Source organism: Pimephales promelas, chromosome 16 (genome assembly GCF_988280905.1).
Source record: "Pimephales promelas chromosome 16, fPimPro1.hap1.1, whole genome shotgun sequence".
NCBI lineage: Eukaryota > Metazoa > Chordata > Actinopteri > Cypriniformes > Leuciscidae > Pimephales > Pimephales promelas.
This window is the reverse complement of record NC_142784.1, coordinates 4852501-4872608: the sequence shown is the minus strand read 5'-3', so window position 1 is coordinate 4872608 and position 20108 is coordinate 4852501. Positions and strand designations below refer to the sequence as shown.

The window sequence follows — 20108 nt, the reverse complement described above, 5'->3', positions numbered from 1 at the left end:
AAAGGGTAAAATATATCAAAAATAATAGAACTAGAACTTGTAAACCACTCTGGAAAAAAATAGTCCGAGGCCTGATCCGTCAGGCTCGTTGGTCTAGGGGTATGATTCTCGCTTAGGGTGCGAGAGGTCCCGGGTTCAAATCCCGGACGAGCCCTCTCACCTTTAGTGTGAGTTCAAGGATTCTCTGAGTCTGTTTGCTGTTGCTGCTTTTCTCTATCAGCCACTTCATATCTTGCCATTTATTGCAAGCCACATAGTACTTGACGTCACATGCATCGGCCAAATTAAAGTGTTTGCAGGCCTGTAGCTGTCGTAGTGGGATACAAACTATTTTATATCGCTCTTAATTGAATTACCGCTCTTTGGCAGAAACGCTGAGCACAGGTATACTTGTTGCTCTGGTAGGGCAGATGCACGGGCAGGACAGATCAGAACAGAGTGACGCACACAAAAACCCAACACAGCTATCAGAAGTTTGTCTGGTTCTACGCTAATTCAGATCTTGCTGTCATCATGGCTATAGGCTTGCTTTTAACAAACCATCCTTGAATTTGTCGAACGGCAATCTTAAATGTAGCCCATTAATTCGACCCAGGTGGGACTTGAACCCACAATCTCCAGCTCCGGAGGCTGATGCCTTATCCATTAGGCCACTGGGCCTTGTCTGCCAAGCTTCGCGTTTGATCTGTAAAATGACTTCAAGTGGTTTCTTTCAGGTCGGGTTCCGTCTTTGAGGTGAACTTCAATGAATTTGTGGCGCCCTCCCGAAAGACTTGCTTTCGGCGAGGCTCGTTGGTCTAGGGGTATGCTTCTCGCTTTGGGTGCGAGAGGTCCCGGGTTCAAATCCCGGACGAGCCCCAGCGGCTTTGGAACAAGCAGCTAGTTGGCTCTGACCTTTTGCAGCACTGAGCCAAACTCAAAACTGTCGTGGTTTTAAAATCCTTACTGCTTCTTGAGTTCACCTGTACTACTACAGAGCCAAGATTCAGCCGGACGAGAAGCGGATATTTCCTTACACAGAACGTACTCTGAATAGTTGCCTGCCAGGGAGTGCGGCTTCCTAACCACAAACGCTTTCTATTAAAACCAGTTCCCGCCCATTCTGTTGGAGGCCGGCACTTTACAAGTGTATGCAAGTAGCCCTTCCCTTCATCAGCCAGGCTCGTTGGTCTAGGGGTATATGATTCTCGCTGTGGGTGCGAGAGGTCCAGGGTTCAAATCACGGATGAGGCCAGCAGTCTCCGCAGGAGCAGCCTTTTGGCTCCCTCCTTTGGAGCACTGAACCTAAATCAAAACTTCTGTGCTTTTGAAATCCTTAAGGCTGCTTGTCTTCATCTGTACTCCAATTTAGCCAAAAGTCAGCCAGGTGACAAGTGTTTATTTCCTTCACAGAACGTCCTCACAATCGCTGCCTGCCAGGGAGTACGGCTCCCTAACGACAAACGTTTTGTATTAAAACTAGTGCCTGCCCATTCTGTTAAAGGCCAGCGTTCAGTGACTGTACAAGTGTGTGCAAGTAGCCCAAACGTTCATTAATCAGGCTCGTTGGTCTAGGGGTATGTTTCTCGCTTCGGGTGCGAGACGTCGCGGGTTCAAATCCCGGACGAGCCCAGCAGTTTCAGAACAAGCAGCCATTTGGCTCATTTCGTTGCAGCACTGAGCTGAACTCAAAACTGTTGTGGTCTTGAAATCCTTGCTGCTGCTTGTGTTCATCTGTACTATAACTCAGCCCAGAATTTCTTTATTTAGAAAAGTGACAGTGTACATTAGTCAACATTTATGAATGCAGATGGACCCAAATTAGTCCCAAGGTTAGTTTTCATCGGTAGTGCCTTTTCCAGATGTTATTAGGCCTAAAACTAGAGAAAAGGGTAAAATATATCAAAAATAATAGAACTAGAACTTGTAAACCACTCTGGAAAAAAATAGTCCGAGGCCTGATCCGTCAGGCTCGTTGGTCTAGGGGTATGATTCTCGCTTAGGGTGCGAGAGGTCCCGGGTTCAAATCCCGGACGAGCCCTCTCACCTTTAGTGTGAGTTCAAGGATTCTCTGAGTCTGTTTGCTGTTGCTGCTTTTCTCTATCAGCCACTTCATATCTTGCCATTTATTGCAAGCCACATAGTACTTGACGTCACATGCATCGGCCAAATTAAAGTGTTTGCAGGCCTGTAGCTGTCGTAGTGGGATACAAACTATTTTATATCGCTCTTAATTGAATTACCGCTCTTTGGCAGAAACGCTGAGCACAGGTATACTTGTTGCTCTGGTAGGGCAGATGCACGGGCAGGACAGATCAGAACAGAGTGACGCACACAAAAACCCAACACAGCTATCAGAAGTTTGTCTGGTTCTACGCTAATTCAGATCTTGCTGTCATCATGGCTATAGGCTTGCTTTTAACAAACCATCCTTGAATTTGTCGAACGGCAATCTTAAATGTAGCCCATTAATTCGACCCAGGTGGGACTTGAACCCACAATCTCCAGCTCCGGAGGCTGATGCCTTATCCATTAGGCCACTGGGCCTTGTCTGCCAAGCTTCGCGTTTGATCTGTAAAATGACTTCAAGTGGTTTCTTTCAGGTCGGGTTCCGTCTTTGAGGTGAACTTCAATGAATTTGTGGCGCCCTCCCGAAAGACTTGCTTTCGGCGAGGCTCGTTGGTCTAGGGGTATGATTCTCGCTTTGGGTGCGAGAGGTCCCGGGTTCAAATCCCGGACGAGCCCAGCGGCTTTGGAACAAGCAGCTAGTTGGCTCTGACCTTTTGCAGCACTGAGCCAAACTCAAAACTGTCGTGGTTTTAAAATCCTTACTGCTTCTTGAGTTCACCTGTACTACTACAGAGCCAAGATTCAGCCGGACGAGAAGCGGATATTTCCTTACACAGAACGTACTCTGAATAGTTGCCTGCCAGGGAGTGCGGCTTCCTAACCACAAACGCTTTCTATTAAAACCAGTTCCCGCCCATTCTGTTGGAGGCCGGCACTTTACAAGTGTATGCAAGTAGCCCTTCCCTTCATCAGCCAGGCTCGTTGGTCTAGGGGTATATGATTCTCGCTGTGGGTGCGAGAGGTCCAGGGTTCAAATCACGGATGAGGCCAGCAGTCTCCGCAGGAGCAGCCTTTTGGCTCCCTCCTTTGGAGCACTGAACCTAAATCAAAACTTCTGTGCTTTTGAAATCCTTAAGGCTGCTTGTCTTCATCTGTACTCCAATTTAGCCAAAAGTCAGCCAGGTGACAAGTGTTTATTTCCTTCACAGAACGTCCTCACAATCGCTGCCTGCCAGGGAGTACGGCTCCCTAACGACAAACGTTTTGTATTAAAACTAGTGCCTGCCCATTCTGTTAAAGGCCAGCGTTCAGTGACTGTACAAGTGTGTGCAAGTAGCCCAAACGTTCATTAATCAGGCTCGTTGGTCTAGGGGTATGTTTCTCGCTTCGGGTGCGAGACGTCCCGGGTTCAAATCCCGGACGAGCCCAGCAGTTTCAGAACAAGCAGCTATTTGGCTCATTTCGTTGCAGCACTGAGCTGAACTCAAAACTGTTGTGGTCTTGAAATCCTTGCTGCTGCTTGTGTTCGTCTGTACTATAACTCAGCCCAGAATTTCTTTATTTAGAAAAGTGACAGTGTACATTAGTCAACATTCATGAATGCAGATGGACCCAAATTAGTCCCAAGGTTAGTTTTCATCGGTAGTGCCTTTTCCAGATGTTATTAGGCCTAAAACTAGAGAAAAGGGTAAAATATATCAAAAATAATAGAACTAGAACTTGTAAACCACTCTGGAAAAAAATAGTCCGAGGCCTGATCCGTCAGGCTCGTTGGTCTAGGGGTATGATTCTCGCTTAGGGTGCGAGAGGTCCCGGGTTCAAATCCCGGACGAGCCCTCTCACCTTTAGTGTGAGTTCAAGGATTCTCTGAGTCTGTTTGCTGTTGCTGCTTTTCTCTATCAGCCACTTCATATCTTGCCATTTATTGCAAGCCACATAGTACTTGACGTCACATGCATCGGCCAAATTAAAGTGTTTGCAGGCCTGTAGCTGTCGTAGTGGGATACAAACTATTTTATATCGCTCTTAATTGAATTACCGCTCTTTGGCAGAAACGCTGAGCACAGGTATACTTGTTGCTCTGGTAGGGCAGATGCACGGGCAGGACAGATCAGAACAGAGTGACGCACACAAAAACCCAACACAGCTATCAGAAGTTTGTCTGGTTCTACGCTAATTCAGATCTTGCTGTCATCATGGCTATAGGCTTGCTTTTAACAAACCATCCTTGAATTTGTCGAACGGCAATCTTAAATGTAGCCCATTAATTCGACCCAGGTGGGACTTGAACCCACAATCTCCAGCTCCGGAGGCTGATGCCTTATCCATTAGGCCACTGGGCCTTGTCTGCCAAGCTTCGCGTTTGATCTGTAAAATGACTTCAAGTGGTTTCTTTCAGGTCGGGTTCCGTCTTTGAGGTGAACTTCAATGAATTTGTGGCGCCCTCCCGAAAGACTTGCTTTCGGCGAGGCTCGTTGGTCTAGGGGTATGATTCTCGCTTTGGGTGCGAGAGGTCCCGGGTTCAAATCCCGGACGAGCCCCAGCGGCTTTGGAACAAGCAGCTAGTTGGCTCTGACCTTTTGCAGCACTGAGCCAAACTCAAAACTGTCGTGGTTTTAAAATCCTTACTGCTTCTTGAGTTCACCTGTACTACTACAGAGCCAAGATTCAGCCGGACGAGAAGCGGATATTTCCTTACACAGAACGTACTCTGAATAGTTGCCTGCCAGGGAGTGCGGCTTCCTAACCACAAACGCTTTCTATTAAAACCAGTTCCCGCCCATTCTGTTGGAGGCCGGCACTTTACAAGTGTATGCAAGTAGCCCTTCCCTTCATCAGCCAGGCTCGTTGGTCTAGGGGTATATGATTCTCGCTGTGGGTGCGAGAGGTCCAGGGTTCAAATCACGGATGAGGCCAGCAGTCTCCGCAGGAGCAGCCTTTTGGCTCCCTCCTTTGGAGCACTGAACCTAAATCAAAACTTCTGTGCTTTTGAAATCCTTAAGGCTGCTTGTCTTCATCTGTACTCCAATTTAGCCAAAAGTCAGCCAGGTGACAAGTGTTTATTTCCTTCACAGAACGTCCTCACAATCGCTGCCTGCCAGGGAGTACGGCTCCCTAACGACAAACGTTTTGTATTAAAACTAGTGCCTGCCCATTCTGTTAAAGGCCAGCGTTCAGTGACTGTACAAGTGTGTGCAAGTAGCCCAAACGTTCATTAATCAGGCTCGTTGGTCTAGGGGTATGTTTCTCGCTTCGGGTGCGAGACGTCGCGGGTTCAAATCCCGGACGAGCCCAGCAGTTTCAGAACAAGCAGCCATTTGGCTCATTTCGTTGCAGCACTGAGCTGAACTCAAAACTGTTGTGGTCTTGAAATCCTTGCTGCTGCTTGTGTTCATCTGTACTATAACTCAGCCCAGAATTTCTTTATTTAGAAAAGTGACAGTGTACATTAGTCAACATTTATGAATGCAGATGGACCCAAATTAGTCCCAAGGTTAGTTTTCATCGGTAGTGCCTTTTCCAGATGTTATTAGGCCTAAAACTAGAGAAAAGGGTAAAATATATCAAAAATAATAGAACTAGAACTTGTAAACCACTCTGGAAAAAAATAGTCCGAGGCCTGATCCGTCAGGCTCGTTGGTCTAGGGGTATGATTCTCGCTTAGGGTGCGAGAGGTCCCGGGTTCAAATCCCGGACGAGCCCTCTCACCTTTAGTGTGAGTTCAAGGATTCTCTGAGTCTGTTTGCTGTTGCTGCTTTTCTCTATCAGCCACTTCATATCTTGCCATTTATTGCAAGCCACATAGTACTTGACGTCACATGCATCGGCCAAATTAAAGTGTTTGCAGGCCTGTAGCTGTCGTAGTGGGATACAAACTATTTTATATCGCTCTTAATTGAATTACCGCTCTTTGGCAGAAACGCTGAGCACAGGTATACTTGTTGCTCTGGTAGGGCAGATGCACGGGCAGGACAGATCAGAACAGAGTGACGCACACAAAAACCCAACACAGCTATCAGAAGTTTGTCTGGTTCTACGCTAATTCAGATCTTGCTGTCATCATGGCTATAGGCTTGCTTTTAACAAACCATCCTTGAATTTGTCGAACGGCAATCTTAAATGTAGCCCATTAATTCGACCCAGGTGGGACTTGAACCCACAATCTCCAGCTCCGGAGGCTGATGCCTTATCCATTAGGCCACTGGGCCTTGTCTGCCAAGCTTCGCGTTTGATCTGTAAAATGACTTCAAGTGGTTTCTTTCAGGTCGGGTTCCGTCTTTGAGGTGAACTTCAATGAATTTGTGGCGCCCTCCCGAAAGACTTGCTTTCGGCGAGGCTCGTTGGTCTAGGGGTATGATTCTCGCTTTGGGTGCGAGAGGTCCCGGGTTCAAATCCCGGACGAGCCCAGCGGCTTTGGAACAAGCAGCTAGTTGGCTCTGACCTTTTGCAGCACTGAGCCAAACTCAAAACTGTCGTGGTTTTAAAATCCTTACTGCTTCTTGAGTTCACCTGTACTACTACAGAGCCAAGATTCAGCCGGACGAGAAGCGGATATTTCCTTACACAGAACGTACTCTGAATAGTTGCCTGCCAGGGAGTGCGGCTTCCTAACCACAAACGCTTTCTATTAAAACCAGTTCCCGCCCATTCTGTTGGAGGCCGGCGTTTGGTGACTTTACAAGTGTATGCAAGTAGCCCTTCCCTTCATCAGCCAGGCTCGTTGGTCTAGGGGTATATGATTCTTGCTGTGGGTGCGAGAGGTCCAGGGTTCAAATCACGGATGAGGCCAGCAGTCTCCGCAGGAGCAGCCTGTTGGCTCCCTCCTTTGGAGCACTGAACCTAAATCAAAACTTCTGTGCTTTTGAAATCCTTAAGGCTGCTTGTCTTCATCTGTACTCCAATTTAGCCAAAAGTCAGCCAGGTGACAAGTGTTTATTTCCTTCACAGAACGTCCTCACAATCGCTGCCTGCCAGGGAGTACGGCTCCCTAACGACAAACGTTTTGTATTAAAACTAGTGCCTGCCCATTCTGTTAAAGGCCAGCGTTCAGTGACTTTACAAGTGTGTGCAAGTAGCCCAAACGTTCATTAATCAGGCTCGTTGGTCTAGGGGTATGATTCTCGCTTCGGGTGCGAGAGGTCCCGGGATCAAATCCCGGACGAGCCCAGCACTTTCAGAACAAGCAGCCATTTGGCTCATTTCGTTGCAGCACTGAGCTGAACTCAAAACTGTTGTGGTCTTGAAATCCTTGCTGCTGCTTGTGTTCATCTGTACTATAACTCAGCCCAGAATTTCTTTATTTAGAAAAGTGACAGTGTACATTAGTCAACATTCATGAATGCAGATGGACCCAAATTAGTCCCAAGGTTAGTTTTCATCGGTAGTGCCTTTGCCAGATGTTATTAGGCCTAAAACTAGAGAAAAGGGTAAAACATTACAAAAATAATAGAACTAGAACTTGTAAACCACTCTGGAAAAAAATAGTCCGAGGCCTGATCCGTCAGGCTCGTTGGTCTAGGGGTATGATTCTCGCTTAGGGTGCGAGAGGTCCCGGGTTCAAATCCCGGACGAGCCCTGTCACGTTTAGTGTGAGTTCAAGGATTCTCTGACTCTGTTTGCTGTTGCTGCTTTTCTCTATCAGCCACTTCATATCTTGCCATTTATTGCAAGCCACATAGTACTTGACGTCACATGCATCGGCCAAATTTAAGTGTTTGCAGGCCTGTAGCTGTCGTAGTGGGATACAAACTATTTTATATCGCTCTTAATTGAATTACCGCTCTTTGGCAGAAACGCTGAGCACAGGTATACTTGTTGCTCTGGTAGGGCTGATGCACGGGCAGGACAGATCAGAACAGAGTGACGCACACAAAAACCCAACACAGCTATCAGAAGTTTGTCTGGTTCTACGCTAATTCAGATCTTGCTGTCATCATGGCTAAAGGCTTGCTTTTGAATTTGTCGAACGGCAATCTTAAATGTAGCCCCTTAATTCGACCCAGGTGGGACTTGAACCCACAATCTCCAGTTCCGGAGGCTTATGCCTTATCCATTAGGCCACTGGGCCTTGTCTGCCAAGCTTCGCTTTTGATCTGTAAAATGACTTCAAGTGGTTTCTTTCAGGTCGGGTTCCGTCTTTGAGGTGAACTTCAATGAATTTGTGGCGCCCTCCCGAAAGACTTGCTTTCGACGAGGCTCGTTGGTCTAGGGGTATGATTCTCGCTTTGGGTGCGAGAGGTCCCGGGTTCAAATCCCGGACGAGCCCAGCGGCTTTGGAACAAGTAGCCAGTTGGCTCTGACCTTCTGCAGCACTGAGCCAAACTCAAAACTGTCGTGGTTTTAAAATCCTTACTGCTTCTTGAGTTCACCTGTACTACTACAGAGCCAAGATTCAGCCGGACGAGAAGCGGATATTTCCTTACACAGAACGTACTCTGAATAGTTGCCTGCCAGGGAGTGCGGCTTCCTAACCACAAACGCTTTCTATTAAAACCAGTTCCCGCCCATTCTGTTGGAGGCCGGCGTTTGGTGACTTTACAAGTGTATGCAAGTAGCCCTTCCCTTCATCAGCCAGGCTCGTTGGTCTAGGGGTATATGATTCTCGCTGTGGGTGCGAGAGGTCCAGGGTTCAAATCACGGATGAGGCCAGCAGTCTCCGCAGGAGCAGCCTGTTGGCTCCCTCCTTTGGAGCACTGAACCTAAATCAAAATTTAGCCAAAAGTCAGCCAGGTGACAAGTGTTTATTTCCTTCACAGAACGTCCTCACAATCGCTGCCTGCCAGGGAGTACGGCTCCCTAACGACAAACGTTTTGTATTAAAACTAGTGCCTGCCCATTCTGTTAAAGGCCAGCGTTCAGTGACTGTACAAGTGTGTGCAAGTAGCCCAAACGTTCATTAATCAGGCTCGTTGGTCTAGGGGTATGATTCTCGCTTCGGGTGCGAGAGGTCCCGGGTTCAAATCCCGGACGAGCCCAGCACTTTCAGAACAAGCAGGCATTTGGCTCATTTTGTTGCAGCACTGAGCTGAACTCAAAACTGTTGTGGTCTTGAAATCCTTGCTGCTGCTTGTGTTCATCTGTACTATAACTCAGCCGAGAATTTCTTTATTTAGAAAAGTGACAGTGTACATTAGTCAACATTCATGAATGCAGATGGACCCAAATTAGTCCCAAGGTTAGTTTTCATCGGTAGTGCCTTTGCCAGATGTTATTAGGCCTAAAACTAGAGAAAAGGGTAAAACATTACAAAAATAATAGAACTAGAACTTGTAAACCACTCTGGAAAAAAATAGTCCGAGGCCTGATCCGTCAGGCTCGTTGGTCTAGGGGTATGATTCTCGCTTAGGGTGCGAGAGGTCCCGGGTTCAAATCCCGGACGAGCCCTCTCACCTTTAGTGTGAGTTCAAGGATTCTCTGAGTCTGTTTGCTGTTGCTGCTTTTCTCTATCAGCCACTTCATATCTTGCCATTTGTTGCAAGCCACATAGTACTTGACGTCACATGCATCGGCCAAATTAAAGTGTTTGCAGGCCTGTAGCTGTCGTAGTGGGATACAAACTATTTTATATCGCTCTTAATTGAATTACCGCTCTTTGGCAGAAACGCTGAGCACAGGTATACTTGTTGCTCTGGTAGGGCAGATGCACGGGCAGGACAGATCAGAACAGAGTGACGCACACAAAAACCCAACACAGCTATCAGAAGTTTGTCGGTTCTACGCTAATTCAGATCTTGCTGTCATCATGGCTAAAGGCTTGCTTTTGAATTTGTCGAACGGCAATCTTAAATGTAACCCATTAATTCGACCCAGGTGGGAGTTGAACCCACAATCTCCAGCTCCGGAGGCTGATGCCTTATCCATTAGGCCACTGGGCCTTGTCTGCCAAGCTTTGCGTTTGATCTGTAAAATGACTTCAAGTGGTTTCTTTCAGGTCGGGTTCCGTCTTTGAGGTGAACTTCAATGAATTTGTGGCGCCCTCCCGAAAGACTTGCTTTTGACGAGGCTCGTTGGTCTAGGGGTATGATTCTCGCTTTGGGTGCGAGAGGTCCCGGGTTCGAATCCCGGACGAGCCCAGTGGCTTTGGAACAAGCAGCCAGTTGGCTCTGACCTTTTGCAGCACTGAGCCAAACTCAAAACTGTCGTGGTTTTAAAATCCTTACTGCTTCTTGAGTTCACCTGTACTACTACAGAGCCAAGATTCAGCCGGACGAGAAGCGGATATTTCCTTACACAGAACGTACTCTGAATAGTTGCCTGCCAGGGAGTGCGGCTTCCTAACCACAAACGCTTTCTATTAAAACCAGTTCCCGCCCATTCTGTTGGAGGCCGGCGTTTGGTGACTTTACAAGTGTATGCAAGTAGCCCTTCCCTTCATCAGCCAGGCTCGTTGGTCTAGGGGTATATGATTCTCGCTGTGGGTGCGAGAGGTCCAGGGTTCAAATCACGGATGAGGCCAGCAGTCTCCGCAGGAGCAGCCTGTTGGCTCCCTCCTTTGGAGCACTGAACCTAAATCAAAACTTCTGTGCTTTTGAAATCCTTAAGGCTGCTTGTCTTCATCTGTACTCCAATTTAGCCAAAAGTCAGCCAGGTGACAAGTGTTTATTTCCTTCACAGAACGTCTTCACAATCGCTGCCTGCCAGGGAGTACGGCTCCCTAACGACAAACGTTTTGTATTAAAACTAGTGCCTGCCCATTCTGTTAAAGGCCAGCGTTCAGTGACTGTACAAGTGTGTGCAAGTAGCCCAAACGTTCATTAATCAGGCTCGTTGGTCTAGGGGTATGATTCTCGCTTCGGGTGCGAGAGGTCCCGGGTTCAAATCCCGGACGAGCCCAGCAGTTTCAGAACAAGCAGCCATTTGGCTCATTTCGTTGCAGCACTGAGCTGAACTCAAAACTGTTGTGGTCTTGAAATCCTTGCTGCTGCTTGTGTTCATCTGTACTATAACTCAGCCCAGAATTTCTTTATTTAGAAAAGTGACAGTGTACATTAGTCAACATTCATGAATGCAGATGGACCCAAATTAGTCCCAAGGTTAGTTTTCATCGGTAGTGCCTTTTCCAGATGTTATTAGGCCTAAAACTAGAGAAAAGGGTAAAATATTACAAAAATAATAGAACTAGAACTTGTAAACCACTCTGGAAAAAAATAGTCCGAGGCCTGATCCGTCAGGCTCGTTGGTCTAGGGGTATGATTCTCGCTTAGGGTGCGAGAGGTCCCGGGTTCAAATCCCGGACGAGCCCTCTCACCTTTAGTGTGAGTTCAAGGATTCTCTGAGTCTGTTTGCTGTTGCTGCTTTTCTCTATCAGCCACTTCATATCTTGCCATTTATTGCAAGCCACATAGTACTTGACGTCACATGCATCGGCCAAATTAAAGTGTTTGCAGGCCTGTAGCTGTCGTAGTGGGATACGAACTATTTTATATCGCTCTTAATTGAATTACCGCTCTTTGGCAGAAACGCTGAGCACAGGTATACTTGTTGCTCTGGTAGGGCTGATGCACGGGCAGGACAGATCAGAACAGAGTGACGCACACAAAAACCCAACACAGCTATCAGAAGTTTGTCTGGTTCTTCGCTAATTCAGATTTTGCTGTCATCATGGCTAAAGGCTTGCTTTTGAATTTGTCGAACGGCAATCTTAAATGTAGCCCATTAATTTGACCCAGGTGGGACTTGAACCCACAATCTCCAGCTCCGGAGGCTGATGCCTTATCCATTAGGCCACTGGGCCTTGTCTGCCAAGCTTTGCGTTTGATCTGTAAAATGACTTCAAGTGGTTTCTTTCAGGTCGGGTTCCGTCTTTGAGGTGAACTTCAATGAATTTGTGGCGCCCTCCCGAAAGACTTGCTTTCGACGAGGCTCGTTGGTCTAGGGGTATGATTCTCGCTTTGGGTGCGAGAGGTCCCGGGTTCAAATCCCGGACGAGCCCAGCGGCTTTGGAACAAGCAGCCAGTTGGCTCTGACCTTTTGCAGCACTGAGCCAAACCTTAAAACTGTCGTGGTTTTAAAATCCTTACTGCTTCTTGAGTTCACCTGTACTACTACAGAGCCAAGATTCAGCCGGACGAGAAGCGGATATTTCCTTACACAGAACGTACTCTGAATAGTTGCCTGCCAGGGAGTGCGGCTTCCTAACCACAAACGCTTTCTATTAAAACCAGTTCCCGCCCATTCTGTTGGAGGCCGGCGTTTGGTGACTTTACAAGTGTATGCAAGTAGCCCTTCCCTTCATCAGCCAGGCTCGTTGGTCTAGGGGTATATGATTCTCGCTGTGGGTGCGAGAGGTCCAGGGTTCAAATCACGGATGAGGCCAGCAGTCTCCGCAGGAGCTGCCTGTTGGCTCCCTCCTTTGGAGCACTGAACCTAAATCAAAACTTCTGTGCTTTTGAAATCCTTAAGGCTGCTTGTCTTCATCTGTACTCCAATTTAGCCAAAAGTCAGCCAGGTGACAAGTGTTTATTTCCTTCACAGAACGTCCTCACAATCGCTGCCTGCCAGGGAGTACGGCTCCCTAACGACAAACGTTTTGTATTAAAACTAGTGCCTGCCCATTCTGTTAAAGGCCAGCGTTCAGTGACTGTACAAGTGTGTGCAAGTAGCCCAAACGTTCATTAATCAGGCTCGTTGGTCTAGGGGTATGATTCTCGCTTCGGGTGCGAGAGGTCCCGGGTTCAAATCCCGGACGAGCCCAGCAGTTTCAGAACAAGCAGCCATTTGGCTCATTTCGTTGCAGCACTGAGCTGAACTCAAAACTGTTGTGGTCTTGAAATCCTTGCTGCTGCTTGTGTTCATCTGTACTATAACTCAGCCCAGAATTTCTTTATTTAGAAAAGTGACAGTGTACATTAGTCAACATTCATGAATGCAGATGGACCCAAATTAGTCCCAAGGTTAGTTTTCATCGGTAGTGCCTTTGCCAGATGTTATTAGGCCTAAAACTAGAGAAAAGGGTAAAACATTACAAAAATAATAGAACTAGAACTTGTAAACCACTCTGGAAAAAAATAGTCCGAGACCTGATCCGTCAGGCTCGTTGGTCTAGGGGTATGAATCTCGCTTAGGGTGCGAGAGGTCCCGGGTTCAAATCCCGGACGAGCCCTGTCACCTTTAGTGTGAGTTCAAGGATTCTCTGACTCTGTTTGCTGTTGCTGCTTTTCTCTATCAGCCACTTCATATCTTGCCATTTATTGCAAGCCACAGAGTACTTGACGTCACATGCATCGGCCAAATTTAAGTGTTTGCAGGCCTGTAGCTGTCGTAGTGGGATACAAACTATTTTATATCGCTCTTAATTGAATTACCGCTCTTTGGCAGAAACGCTGAGCACAGGTATACTTGTTGCTCTGGTAGGGCTGATGCACGGGCAGGACAGATCAGAACAGAGTGACGCACACAAAAACCCAACACAGCTATCAGAAGTTTGTCTGGTTCTACGCTAATTCAGATCTTGCTGTCATCATGGCTAAAGGCTTGCTTTTGAATTTGTCGAACGGCAATCTTAAATGTAGCCCCTTAATTCGACCCAGGTGGGACTTGAACCCACAATCTCCAGTTCCGGAGGCTTATGCCTTATCCATTAGGCCACTGGGCCTTGTCTGCCAAGCTTCGCTTTTGATCTGTAAAATGACTTCAAGTGGTTTCTTTCAGGTCGGGTTCCGTCTTTGAGGTGAACTTCAATGAATTTGTGGCGCCCTCCCGAAAGACTTGCTTTCGACGAGGCTCGTTGGTCTAGGGGTATGATTCTCGCTTTGGGTGCGAGAGGTCCCGGGTTCAAATCCCGGACGAGCCCAGCGGCTTTGGAACAAGCAGCCAGTTGGCTCTGACCTTCTGCAGCACTGAGCCAAACTCAAAACTGTCGTGGTTTTAAAATCCTTACTGCTTCTTGAGTTCACCTGTACTACTACAGAGCCAAGATTCAGCCGGACGAGAAGCGGATATTTCCTTACACAGAACGTACTCTGAATAGTTGCCTGCCAGGGAGTGCGGCTTTCTATTAAAACCAGTTCCCGCCCATTCTGTTGGAGGCCGGCGTTTGGTGACTTTACAAGTGTATGCAAGTAGCCCTTCCCTTCATCAGCCAGGCTCGTTGGTCTAGGGGTATATGATTCTCGCTGTGGGTGCGAGAGGTCCAGGGTTCAAATCACGGATGAGGCCAGCAGTCTCCGCAGGAGCAGCCTGTTGGCTCCCTCCTTTGGAGCACTGAACCTAAATCAAAACTTCTGTGCTTTTGAAATCCTTAAGGCTGCTTGTCTTCATCTGTACTCCAATTTAGCCAAAAGTCAGCCAGGTGACAAGTGTTTATTTCCTTCACAGAACGTCCTCACAATCGCTGCCTGCCAGGGAGTACGGCTCCCTAACGACAAACGTTTTGTATTAAAACTAGTGCCTGCCCATTCTGTTAAAGGCCAGCGTTCAGTGACTTTACAAGTGTGTGCAAGTAGCCCAAACGTTCATTAATCAGGCTCGTTGGTCTAGGGGTATGATTCTCGCTTCGGGTGCGAGAGGTCCCGGGATCAAATCCCGGACGAGCCCAGCACTTTCAGAACAAGCAGCCATTTGGCTCATTTCGTTGCAGCACTGAGCTGAACTCAAAACTGTTGTGGTCTTGAAATCCTTGCTGCTGCTTGTGTTCATCTGTACTATAACTCAGCCCAGAATTTCTTTATTTAGAAAAGTGACAGTGTACATTAGTCAACATTCATGAATGCAGATGGACCCAAATTAGTCCCAAGGTTAGTTTTCATCGGTAGTGCCTTTGCCAGATGTTATTAGGCCTAAAACTAGAGAAAAGGGTAAAACATTACAAAAATAATAGAACTAGAACTTGTAAACCACTCTGGAAAAAAATAGTCCGAGGCCTGATCCGTCAGGCTCGTTGGTCTAGGGGTATGAATCTCGCTTAGGGTGCGAGAGGTCCCGGGTTCAAATCCCGGACGAGCCCTGTCACCTTTAGTGTGAGTTCAAGGATTCTCTGACTCTGTTTGCTGTTGCTGCTTTTCTCTATCAGCCACTTCATATCTTGCCATTTATTGCAAGCCACAGAGTACTTGACGTCACATGCATCGGCCAAATTTAAGTGTTTGCAGGCCTGTAGCTGTCGTAGTGGGATACAAACTATTTTATATCGCTCTTAATTGAATTACCGCTCTTTGGCAGAAACGCTGAGCACAGGTATACTTGTTGCTCTGGTAGGGCTGATGCACGGGCAGGACAGATCAGAACAGAGTGACGCACACAAAAACCCAACACAGCTATCAGAAGTTTGTCTGGTTCTACGCTAATTCAGATCTTGCTGTCATCATGGCTAAAGGCTTGCTTTTGAATTTGTCGAACGGCAATCTTAAATGTAGCCCCTTAATTCGACCCAGGTGGGACTTGAACCCACAATCTCCAGTTCCGGAGGCTTATGCCTTATCCATTAGGCCACTGGGCCTTGTCTGCCAAGCTTCGCTTTTGATCTGTAAAATGACTTCAAGTGGTTTCTTTCAGGTCGGGTTCCGTCTTTGAGGTGAACTTCAATGAATTTGTGGCGCCCTCCCGAAAGACTTGCTTTCGACGAGGCTCGTTGGTCTAGGGGTATGATTCTCGCTTTCGGTGCGAGAGGTCCCGGGTTCAAATCCCGGACGAGCCCAGCGGCTTTGGAACAAGTAGCCATTTGGCTCTGACCTTCTGCAGCACTGAGCCAAACTCAAAACTGTCGTGGTTTTAAAATCCTTACTGCTTCTTGAGTTCACCTGTACTACTACAGAGCCAAGATTCAGCCAGGCGAGAAGCGGATATTTCCTTACACAGAACGTACTCTGAATAGTTGCCTGCCAGGGAGTGCGGCTTCCTAACCACAAACGCTTTCTATTAAAACCAGTTCCCGCCCATTCTGTTGGAGGCCGGCGTTTGGTGACTTTACAAGTGTATGCAAGTAGCCCTTCCCTTCATCAGCCAGGCTCGTTGGTCTAGGGGTATATGATTCTCGCTGTGGGTGCGAGAGGTCCAGGGTTCAAATCACGGATGAGGCCAGCAGTCTCCGCAGGAGCAGCCTGTTGGCTCCCTCCTTTGGAGCACTGAACCTAAATCAAAATTTAGCCAAAAGTCAGCCAGGTGACAAGTGTTTATTTCCTTCACAGAACGTCCTCACAATCGCTGCCTGCCAGGGAGTACGGCTCCCTAACGACAAACGTTTTGTATTAAAACTAGTGCCTGCCCATTCTGTTAAAGGCCAGCGTTCAGTGACTGTACAAGTGTGTGCAAGTAGCCCAAACGTTCATTAATCAGGCTCGTTGGTCTAGGGGTATGATTCTCGCTTCGGGTGCGAGAGGTCCCGGGATCAAATCCCGGACGAGCCCAGCACTTTCAGAACAAGCAGCCATTTGGCTCATTTCGTTGCAGCACTGAGCTGAACTCAAAACTGTTGTGGTCTTGAAATCCTTGCTGCTGCTTGTGTTCATCTGTACTATAACTCAGCCGAGAATTTCTTTATTTAGAAAAGTGACAGTGTACATTAGTCAACATTCATGAATGCAGATGGACCCAAATTAGTCCCAAGGTTAGTTTTCATCGGTAGTGCCTTTGCCAGATGTTATTAGGCCTAAAACTAGAGAAAAGGGTAAAACATTACAAAAATAATAGAACTAGAACTTGTAAACCACTCTGGAAAAAAATAGTCCGAGGCCTGATCCGTCAGTCTCGTTGGTTTAGGGGTATGATTCTCGCTTAGGGTGCGAGAGGTCCCGGGTTCAAATCCCGGACGAGCCCTGTCACCTTTAGTGTGAGTTCAAGGATTCTCTGACTCTGTTTGCTGTTGCTGCTTTTCTCTATCAGCCACTTCATATCTTGCCATTTATTGCAAGCCACATAGTACTTGACGTCACATGCATCGGCCAAATTTAAGTGTTTGCAGGCCTGTAGCTGTCGTAGTGGGATACAAACTATTTTATATCGCTCTTAATTGAATTACCGCTCTTTGGCAGAAACACTGAGCACAGGTATACTTGTTGCTCTGGTAGGGCTGATGCACGGGCAGGACAGATCAGAACAGAGTGACGCACACAAAAACCCAACACAGCTATCAGAAGTTTGTCTGGTTCTACGCTAATTCAGATCTTGCTGTCATCATGGCTAAAGGCTTGCTTTTGAATTTGTCGAACGGCAATCTTAAATGTAGCCCATTAATTCGACCCAGGTGGGACTTGAACCCACAATCTTCAGCTCCAGAGGCTGATGCCTTATCCATTAGGCCACTGGGCCTTGTCTTCCAAGCTTCGCGTTTGATCTGTAAAATGACTTCAAGTGGTTTCTTTCAGGTCGGGTTCCGTCTTTGAGGTGAACTTCAATGAATTTGTGGCGCCCTCCCGAAAGACTTGCTTTCGACGAGGCTCGTTGGTCTAGGGGTATGATTCTCGCTTTGGGTGCGAGAGGTCCCGGGTTCAAATCCCGGATGAGCCCAGCGGCTTTGGAACAAGCAGCCAGTTGGCTCTGACCTTTTGCAGCACTGAGCCAAACCTTAAAACTGTCGTGGTTTTAAAATCCTTACCGCTTCTTGAGTTCACCTGTACTACTACAGAGCCAAGATTCAGCCGGACGAGAAGCGGATATTTCCTTACACAGAACGTACTCTGAATAGTTGCCTGCCAGGGAGTGCGGCTTCCTAACCACAAACGCTTTCTATTAAAACCAGTTCCCGCCCATTCTGTTGGAGGCCGGCGTTTGGTGACTTTACAAGTGTATGCAAGTAGCCCTTCCCTTCATCAGCCAGGCTCGTTGGTCTAGGGGTATATGATTCTCGCTGTGGGTGCGAGAGGTCCAGGGTTGAAATCCTGAATGAGGCCAGCAGTCTCCGCAGGAGCAGCCTGTTGGCTCCCTCCTTTGGAGCACTGAACCTAAATCAAAACTTCTGTGCTTTTGAAATCCTTAAGGCTGCTTGTCTTCATCTGTACTCCAATTTAGCCAAAAGTCAGCCAGGTGACAAGTGTTTATTTCCTTCACAGAACGTCCTCACAATCGCTGCCTGCCAGGGAGTACGGCTCCCTAACGACAAACGTTTTGTATTAAAACTAGTGCCTGCCCATTCTGTTAAAGGCCAGCGTTCAGTGACTGTACAAGTGTGTGCAAGTAGCCCAAACGTTCATTAATCAGGCTCGTTGGTCTAGGGGTATGATTCTCGCTTCGGGTGCGAGAGGTCCCGGGTTCAAATCCCGGACGAGCCCAGCACTTTCAGAACAAGCAGCCATTTGGCTCATTTCGTTGCAGCACTGAGCTGAACTCAAAACTGTTGTGGTCTTGAAATCCTTGCTGCTGCTTGTGTTCATCTGTACTATAACTCAGCCGAGAATTTCTTTATTTAGAAAAGTGACAGTGTACATTAGTCAACATTCATGAATGCAGATGGACCCAAATTAGTCCCAAGGTTAGTTTTCATCGGTAGTGCCTTTGCCAGATGTTATTAGGCCTAAAACTAGAGAAAAGGGTAAAACATTACAAAAATAATAGAACTAGAACTTGTAAACCACTCTGGAAAAAAATAGTCCGAGGCCTGATCCGTCAGGCTCGTTGGTCTAGGGGTATGATTCTCGCTTAGGGTGCGAGAGGTCCCGGGTTCAAATCCCGGACGAGCCCTCTCACCTTTAGTGTGAGTTCAAGGATTCTCTGAGTCTGTTTGCTGTTGCTGCTTTTCTCTATCAGCCACTTCATATCTTGCCATTTATTGCAAGCCACATAGTACTTGACGTCACATGCATCGGCCAAATTAAAGTGTTTGCAGGCCTGTAGCTGTCGTAGTGGGATACAAACTATTTTATATCGCTCTTAATTGAATTACCGCTCTTTGGCAGAAACGCTGAGCACAGGTATACTTGTTGCTCTGGTAGGGCAGATGCACGGGCAGGACAGATCAGAACAGAGTGACGCACACAAAAACCGAACACAGCTATCAGAAGTTTGTCGGTTCTACGCTAATTCAGATCTTGCTGTCATCATGGCTAAAGGCTTGCTTTTGAATTTGTCGAACGGCAATCTTAAATGTAACCCATTAATTCGACCCAGGTGGGAGTTGAACCCACAATCTCCAGCTCCGGAGGCTGATGCCTTATCCATTAGGCCACTGGGCCTTGTCTGCCAAGCTTTGCGTTTGATCTGTAAAATGACTTCAAGTGGTTTCTTTCAGGTCGGGTTCCGTCTTTGAGGTGAACTTCAATGAATTTGTGGCGCCCTCCCGAAAGACTTGCTTTTGACGAGGCTCGTTGGTCTAGGGGTATGATTCTCGCTTTGGGTGCGAGAGGTCCCGGGTTCGAATCCCGGACGAGCCCAGTGGCTTTGGAACAAGCAGCCAGTTGGCTCTGACCTTTTGCAGCACTGAGCCAAACTCAAAACTGTCGTGGTTTTAAAATCCTTACTGCTTCTTGAGTTCACCTGTACTACTACAGAGCCAAGATTCAGCCGGACGAGAAGCGGATATTTCCTTACACAGAACGTACTCTGAATAGTTGCCTGCCAGGGAGTGCGGCTTCCTAACCACAAACGCTTTCTATTAAAACCAGTTCCCGCCCATTCTGTTGGAGGCCGGCGTTTGGTGACTTTACAAGTGTATGCAAGTAGCCCTTCCCTTCATCAGCCAGGCTCGTTGGTCTAGGGGTATATGATTCTCGCTGTGGGTGCGAGAGGTCCAGGGTTCAAATCACGGATGAGGCCAGCAGTCTCCGCAGGAGCAGCCTGTTGGCTCCCTCCTTTGGAGCACTGAACCTAAATCAAAATTTAGCCAAAAGTCAGCCAGGTGACAAGTGTTTATTTCCTTCACAGAACGTCCTCACAATCGCTGCCTGCCAGGGAGTACGGCTCCCTAACGACAAACGTTTTGTATTAAAACTAGTGCCTGCCCATTCTGTTAAAGGCCAGCGTTCAGTGACTGTACAAGTGTGTGCAAGTAGCCCAAACGTTCATTAATCAGGCTCGTTGGTCTAGGGGTATGATTCTCGCTTCGGGTGCGAGAGGTCCCGGGATCAAATCCCGGACGAGCCCAGCCCTTTCAGAACAAGCAGCCATTTGGCTCATTTCGTTGCAGCACTGAG

General features: G+C 47.5%; 1 protein-coding gene and 36 non-coding genes across 37 annotated transcripts in view; 28 read left to right on the top strand and 9 right to left on the bottom strand.

Annotated features, from left to right (window-relative positions):
• Positions 1–20108, bottom strand: part of LOC148971945 (uncharacterized) — a 443851-nt gene that overhangs the window by 176378 nt on the left and 247365 nt on the right. The window lies entirely within an intron of this gene.
• trnap-agg (transfer RNA proline (anticodon AGG)) lies at positions 83–154 on the top strand. The gene has a single exon. It is a non-coding gene; the product is annotated as a tRNA-Pro (tRNA).
• On the bottom strand, positions 588–660 carry trnar-ccg (transfer RNA arginine (anticodon CCG)). The gene has a single exon. It is a non-coding gene; the product is annotated as a tRNA-Arg (tRNA).
• trnap-ugg (transfer RNA proline (anticodon UGG)) lies at positions 787–858 on the top strand. Its single transcript has one exon. It is a non-coding gene; the product is annotated as a tRNA-Pro (tRNA).
• Positions 1949–2020, top strand: trnap-agg (transfer RNA proline (anticodon AGG)). Its single transcript has one exon. It is a non-coding gene; the product is annotated as a tRNA-Pro (tRNA).
• On the bottom strand, positions 2454–2526 carry trnar-ccg (transfer RNA arginine (anticodon CCG)). Its single transcript has one exon. It is a non-coding gene; the product is annotated as a tRNA-Arg (tRNA).
• Positions 2653–2724, top strand: trnap-ugg (transfer RNA proline (anticodon UGG)). The gene has a single exon. It is a non-coding gene; the product is annotated as a tRNA-Pro (tRNA).
• On the top strand, positions 3405–3476 carry trnap-cgg (transfer RNA proline (anticodon CGG)). The gene has a single exon. It is a non-coding gene; the product is annotated as a tRNA-Pro (tRNA).
• Positions 3814–3885, top strand: trnap-agg (transfer RNA proline (anticodon AGG)). Its single transcript has one exon. It is a non-coding gene; the product is annotated as a tRNA-Pro (tRNA).
• Positions 4319–4391, bottom strand: trnar-ccg (transfer RNA arginine (anticodon CCG)). The gene has a single exon. It is a non-coding gene; the product is annotated as a tRNA-Arg (tRNA).
• trnap-ugg (transfer RNA proline (anticodon UGG)) lies at positions 4518–4589 on the top strand. Its single transcript has one exon. It is a non-coding gene; the product is annotated as a tRNA-Pro (tRNA).
• On the top strand, positions 5680–5751 carry trnap-agg (transfer RNA proline (anticodon AGG)). The gene has a single exon. It is a non-coding gene; the product is annotated as a tRNA-Pro (tRNA).
• Positions 6185–6257, bottom strand: trnar-ccg (transfer RNA arginine (anticodon CCG)). Its single transcript has one exon. It is a non-coding gene; the product is annotated as a tRNA-Arg (tRNA).
• On the top strand, positions 6384–6455 carry trnap-ugg (transfer RNA proline (anticodon UGG)). The gene has a single exon. It is a non-coding gene; the product is annotated as a tRNA-Pro (tRNA).
• trnap-cgg (transfer RNA proline (anticodon CGG)) lies at positions 7144–7215 on the top strand. The gene has a single exon. It is a non-coding gene; the product is annotated as a tRNA-Pro (tRNA).
• Positions 7553–7624, top strand: trnap-agg (transfer RNA proline (anticodon AGG)). Its single transcript has one exon. It is a non-coding gene; the product is annotated as a tRNA-Pro (tRNA).
• Positions 8243–8314, top strand: trnap-ugg (transfer RNA proline (anticodon UGG)). The gene has a single exon. It is a non-coding gene; the product is annotated as a tRNA-Pro (tRNA).
• trnap-cgg (transfer RNA proline (anticodon CGG)) lies at positions 8952–9023 on the top strand. Its single transcript has one exon. It is a non-coding gene; the product is annotated as a tRNA-Pro (tRNA).
• Positions 9361–9432, top strand: trnap-agg (transfer RNA proline (anticodon AGG)). The gene has a single exon. It is a non-coding gene; the product is annotated as a tRNA-Pro (tRNA).
• On the bottom strand, positions 9851–9923 carry trnar-ccg (transfer RNA arginine (anticodon CCG)). Its single transcript has one exon. It is a non-coding gene; the product is annotated as a tRNA-Arg (tRNA).
• Positions 10050–10121, top strand: trnap-ugg (transfer RNA proline (anticodon UGG)). Its single transcript has one exon. It is a non-coding gene; the product is annotated as a tRNA-Pro (tRNA).
• trnap-cgg (transfer RNA proline (anticodon CGG)) lies at positions 10810–10881 on the top strand. Its single transcript has one exon. It is a non-coding gene; the product is annotated as a tRNA-Pro (tRNA).
• trnap-agg (transfer RNA proline (anticodon AGG)) lies at positions 11219–11290 on the top strand. Its single transcript has one exon. It is a non-coding gene; the product is annotated as a tRNA-Pro (tRNA).
• On the bottom strand, positions 11710–11782 carry trnar-ccg (transfer RNA arginine (anticodon CCG)). The gene has a single exon. It is a non-coding gene; the product is annotated as a tRNA-Arg (tRNA).
• On the top strand, positions 11909–11980 carry trnap-ugg (transfer RNA proline (anticodon UGG)). Its single transcript has one exon. It is a non-coding gene; the product is annotated as a tRNA-Pro (tRNA).
• trnap-cgg (transfer RNA proline (anticodon CGG)) lies at positions 12670–12741 on the top strand. The gene has a single exon. It is a non-coding gene; the product is annotated as a tRNA-Pro (tRNA).
• On the top strand, positions 13769–13840 carry trnap-ugg (transfer RNA proline (anticodon UGG)). The gene has a single exon. It is a non-coding gene; the product is annotated as a tRNA-Pro (tRNA).
• trnap-cgg (transfer RNA proline (anticodon CGG)) lies at positions 14512–14583 on the top strand. The gene has a single exon. It is a non-coding gene; the product is annotated as a tRNA-Pro (tRNA).
• Positions 15611–15682, top strand: trnar-ucg (transfer RNA arginine (anticodon UCG)). The gene has a single exon. It is a non-coding gene; the product is annotated as a tRNA-Arg (tRNA).
• trnap-cgg (transfer RNA proline (anticodon CGG)) lies at positions 16320–16391 on the top strand. Its single transcript has one exon. It is a non-coding gene; the product is annotated as a tRNA-Pro (tRNA).
• trnaq-cug (transfer RNA glutamine (anticodon CUG)) lies at positions 17220–17292 on the bottom strand. The gene has a single exon. It is a non-coding gene; the product is annotated as a tRNA-Gln (tRNA).
• trnap-ugg (transfer RNA proline (anticodon UGG)) lies at positions 17419–17490 on the top strand. The gene has a single exon. It is a non-coding gene; the product is annotated as a tRNA-Pro (tRNA).
• trnap-cgg (transfer RNA proline (anticodon CGG)) lies at positions 18180–18251 on the top strand. The gene has a single exon. It is a non-coding gene; the product is annotated as a tRNA-Pro (tRNA).
• Positions 18589–18660, top strand: trnap-agg (transfer RNA proline (anticodon AGG)). Its single transcript has one exon. It is a non-coding gene; the product is annotated as a tRNA-Pro (tRNA).
• On the bottom strand, positions 19079–19151 carry trnar-ccg (transfer RNA arginine (anticodon CCG)). The gene has a single exon. It is a non-coding gene; the product is annotated as a tRNA-Arg (tRNA).
• On the top strand, positions 19278–19349 carry trnap-ugg (transfer RNA proline (anticodon UGG)). The gene has a single exon. It is a non-coding gene; the product is annotated as a tRNA-Pro (tRNA).
• Positions 19987–20058, top strand: trnap-cgg (transfer RNA proline (anticodon CGG)). The gene has a single exon. It is a non-coding gene; the product is annotated as a tRNA-Pro (tRNA).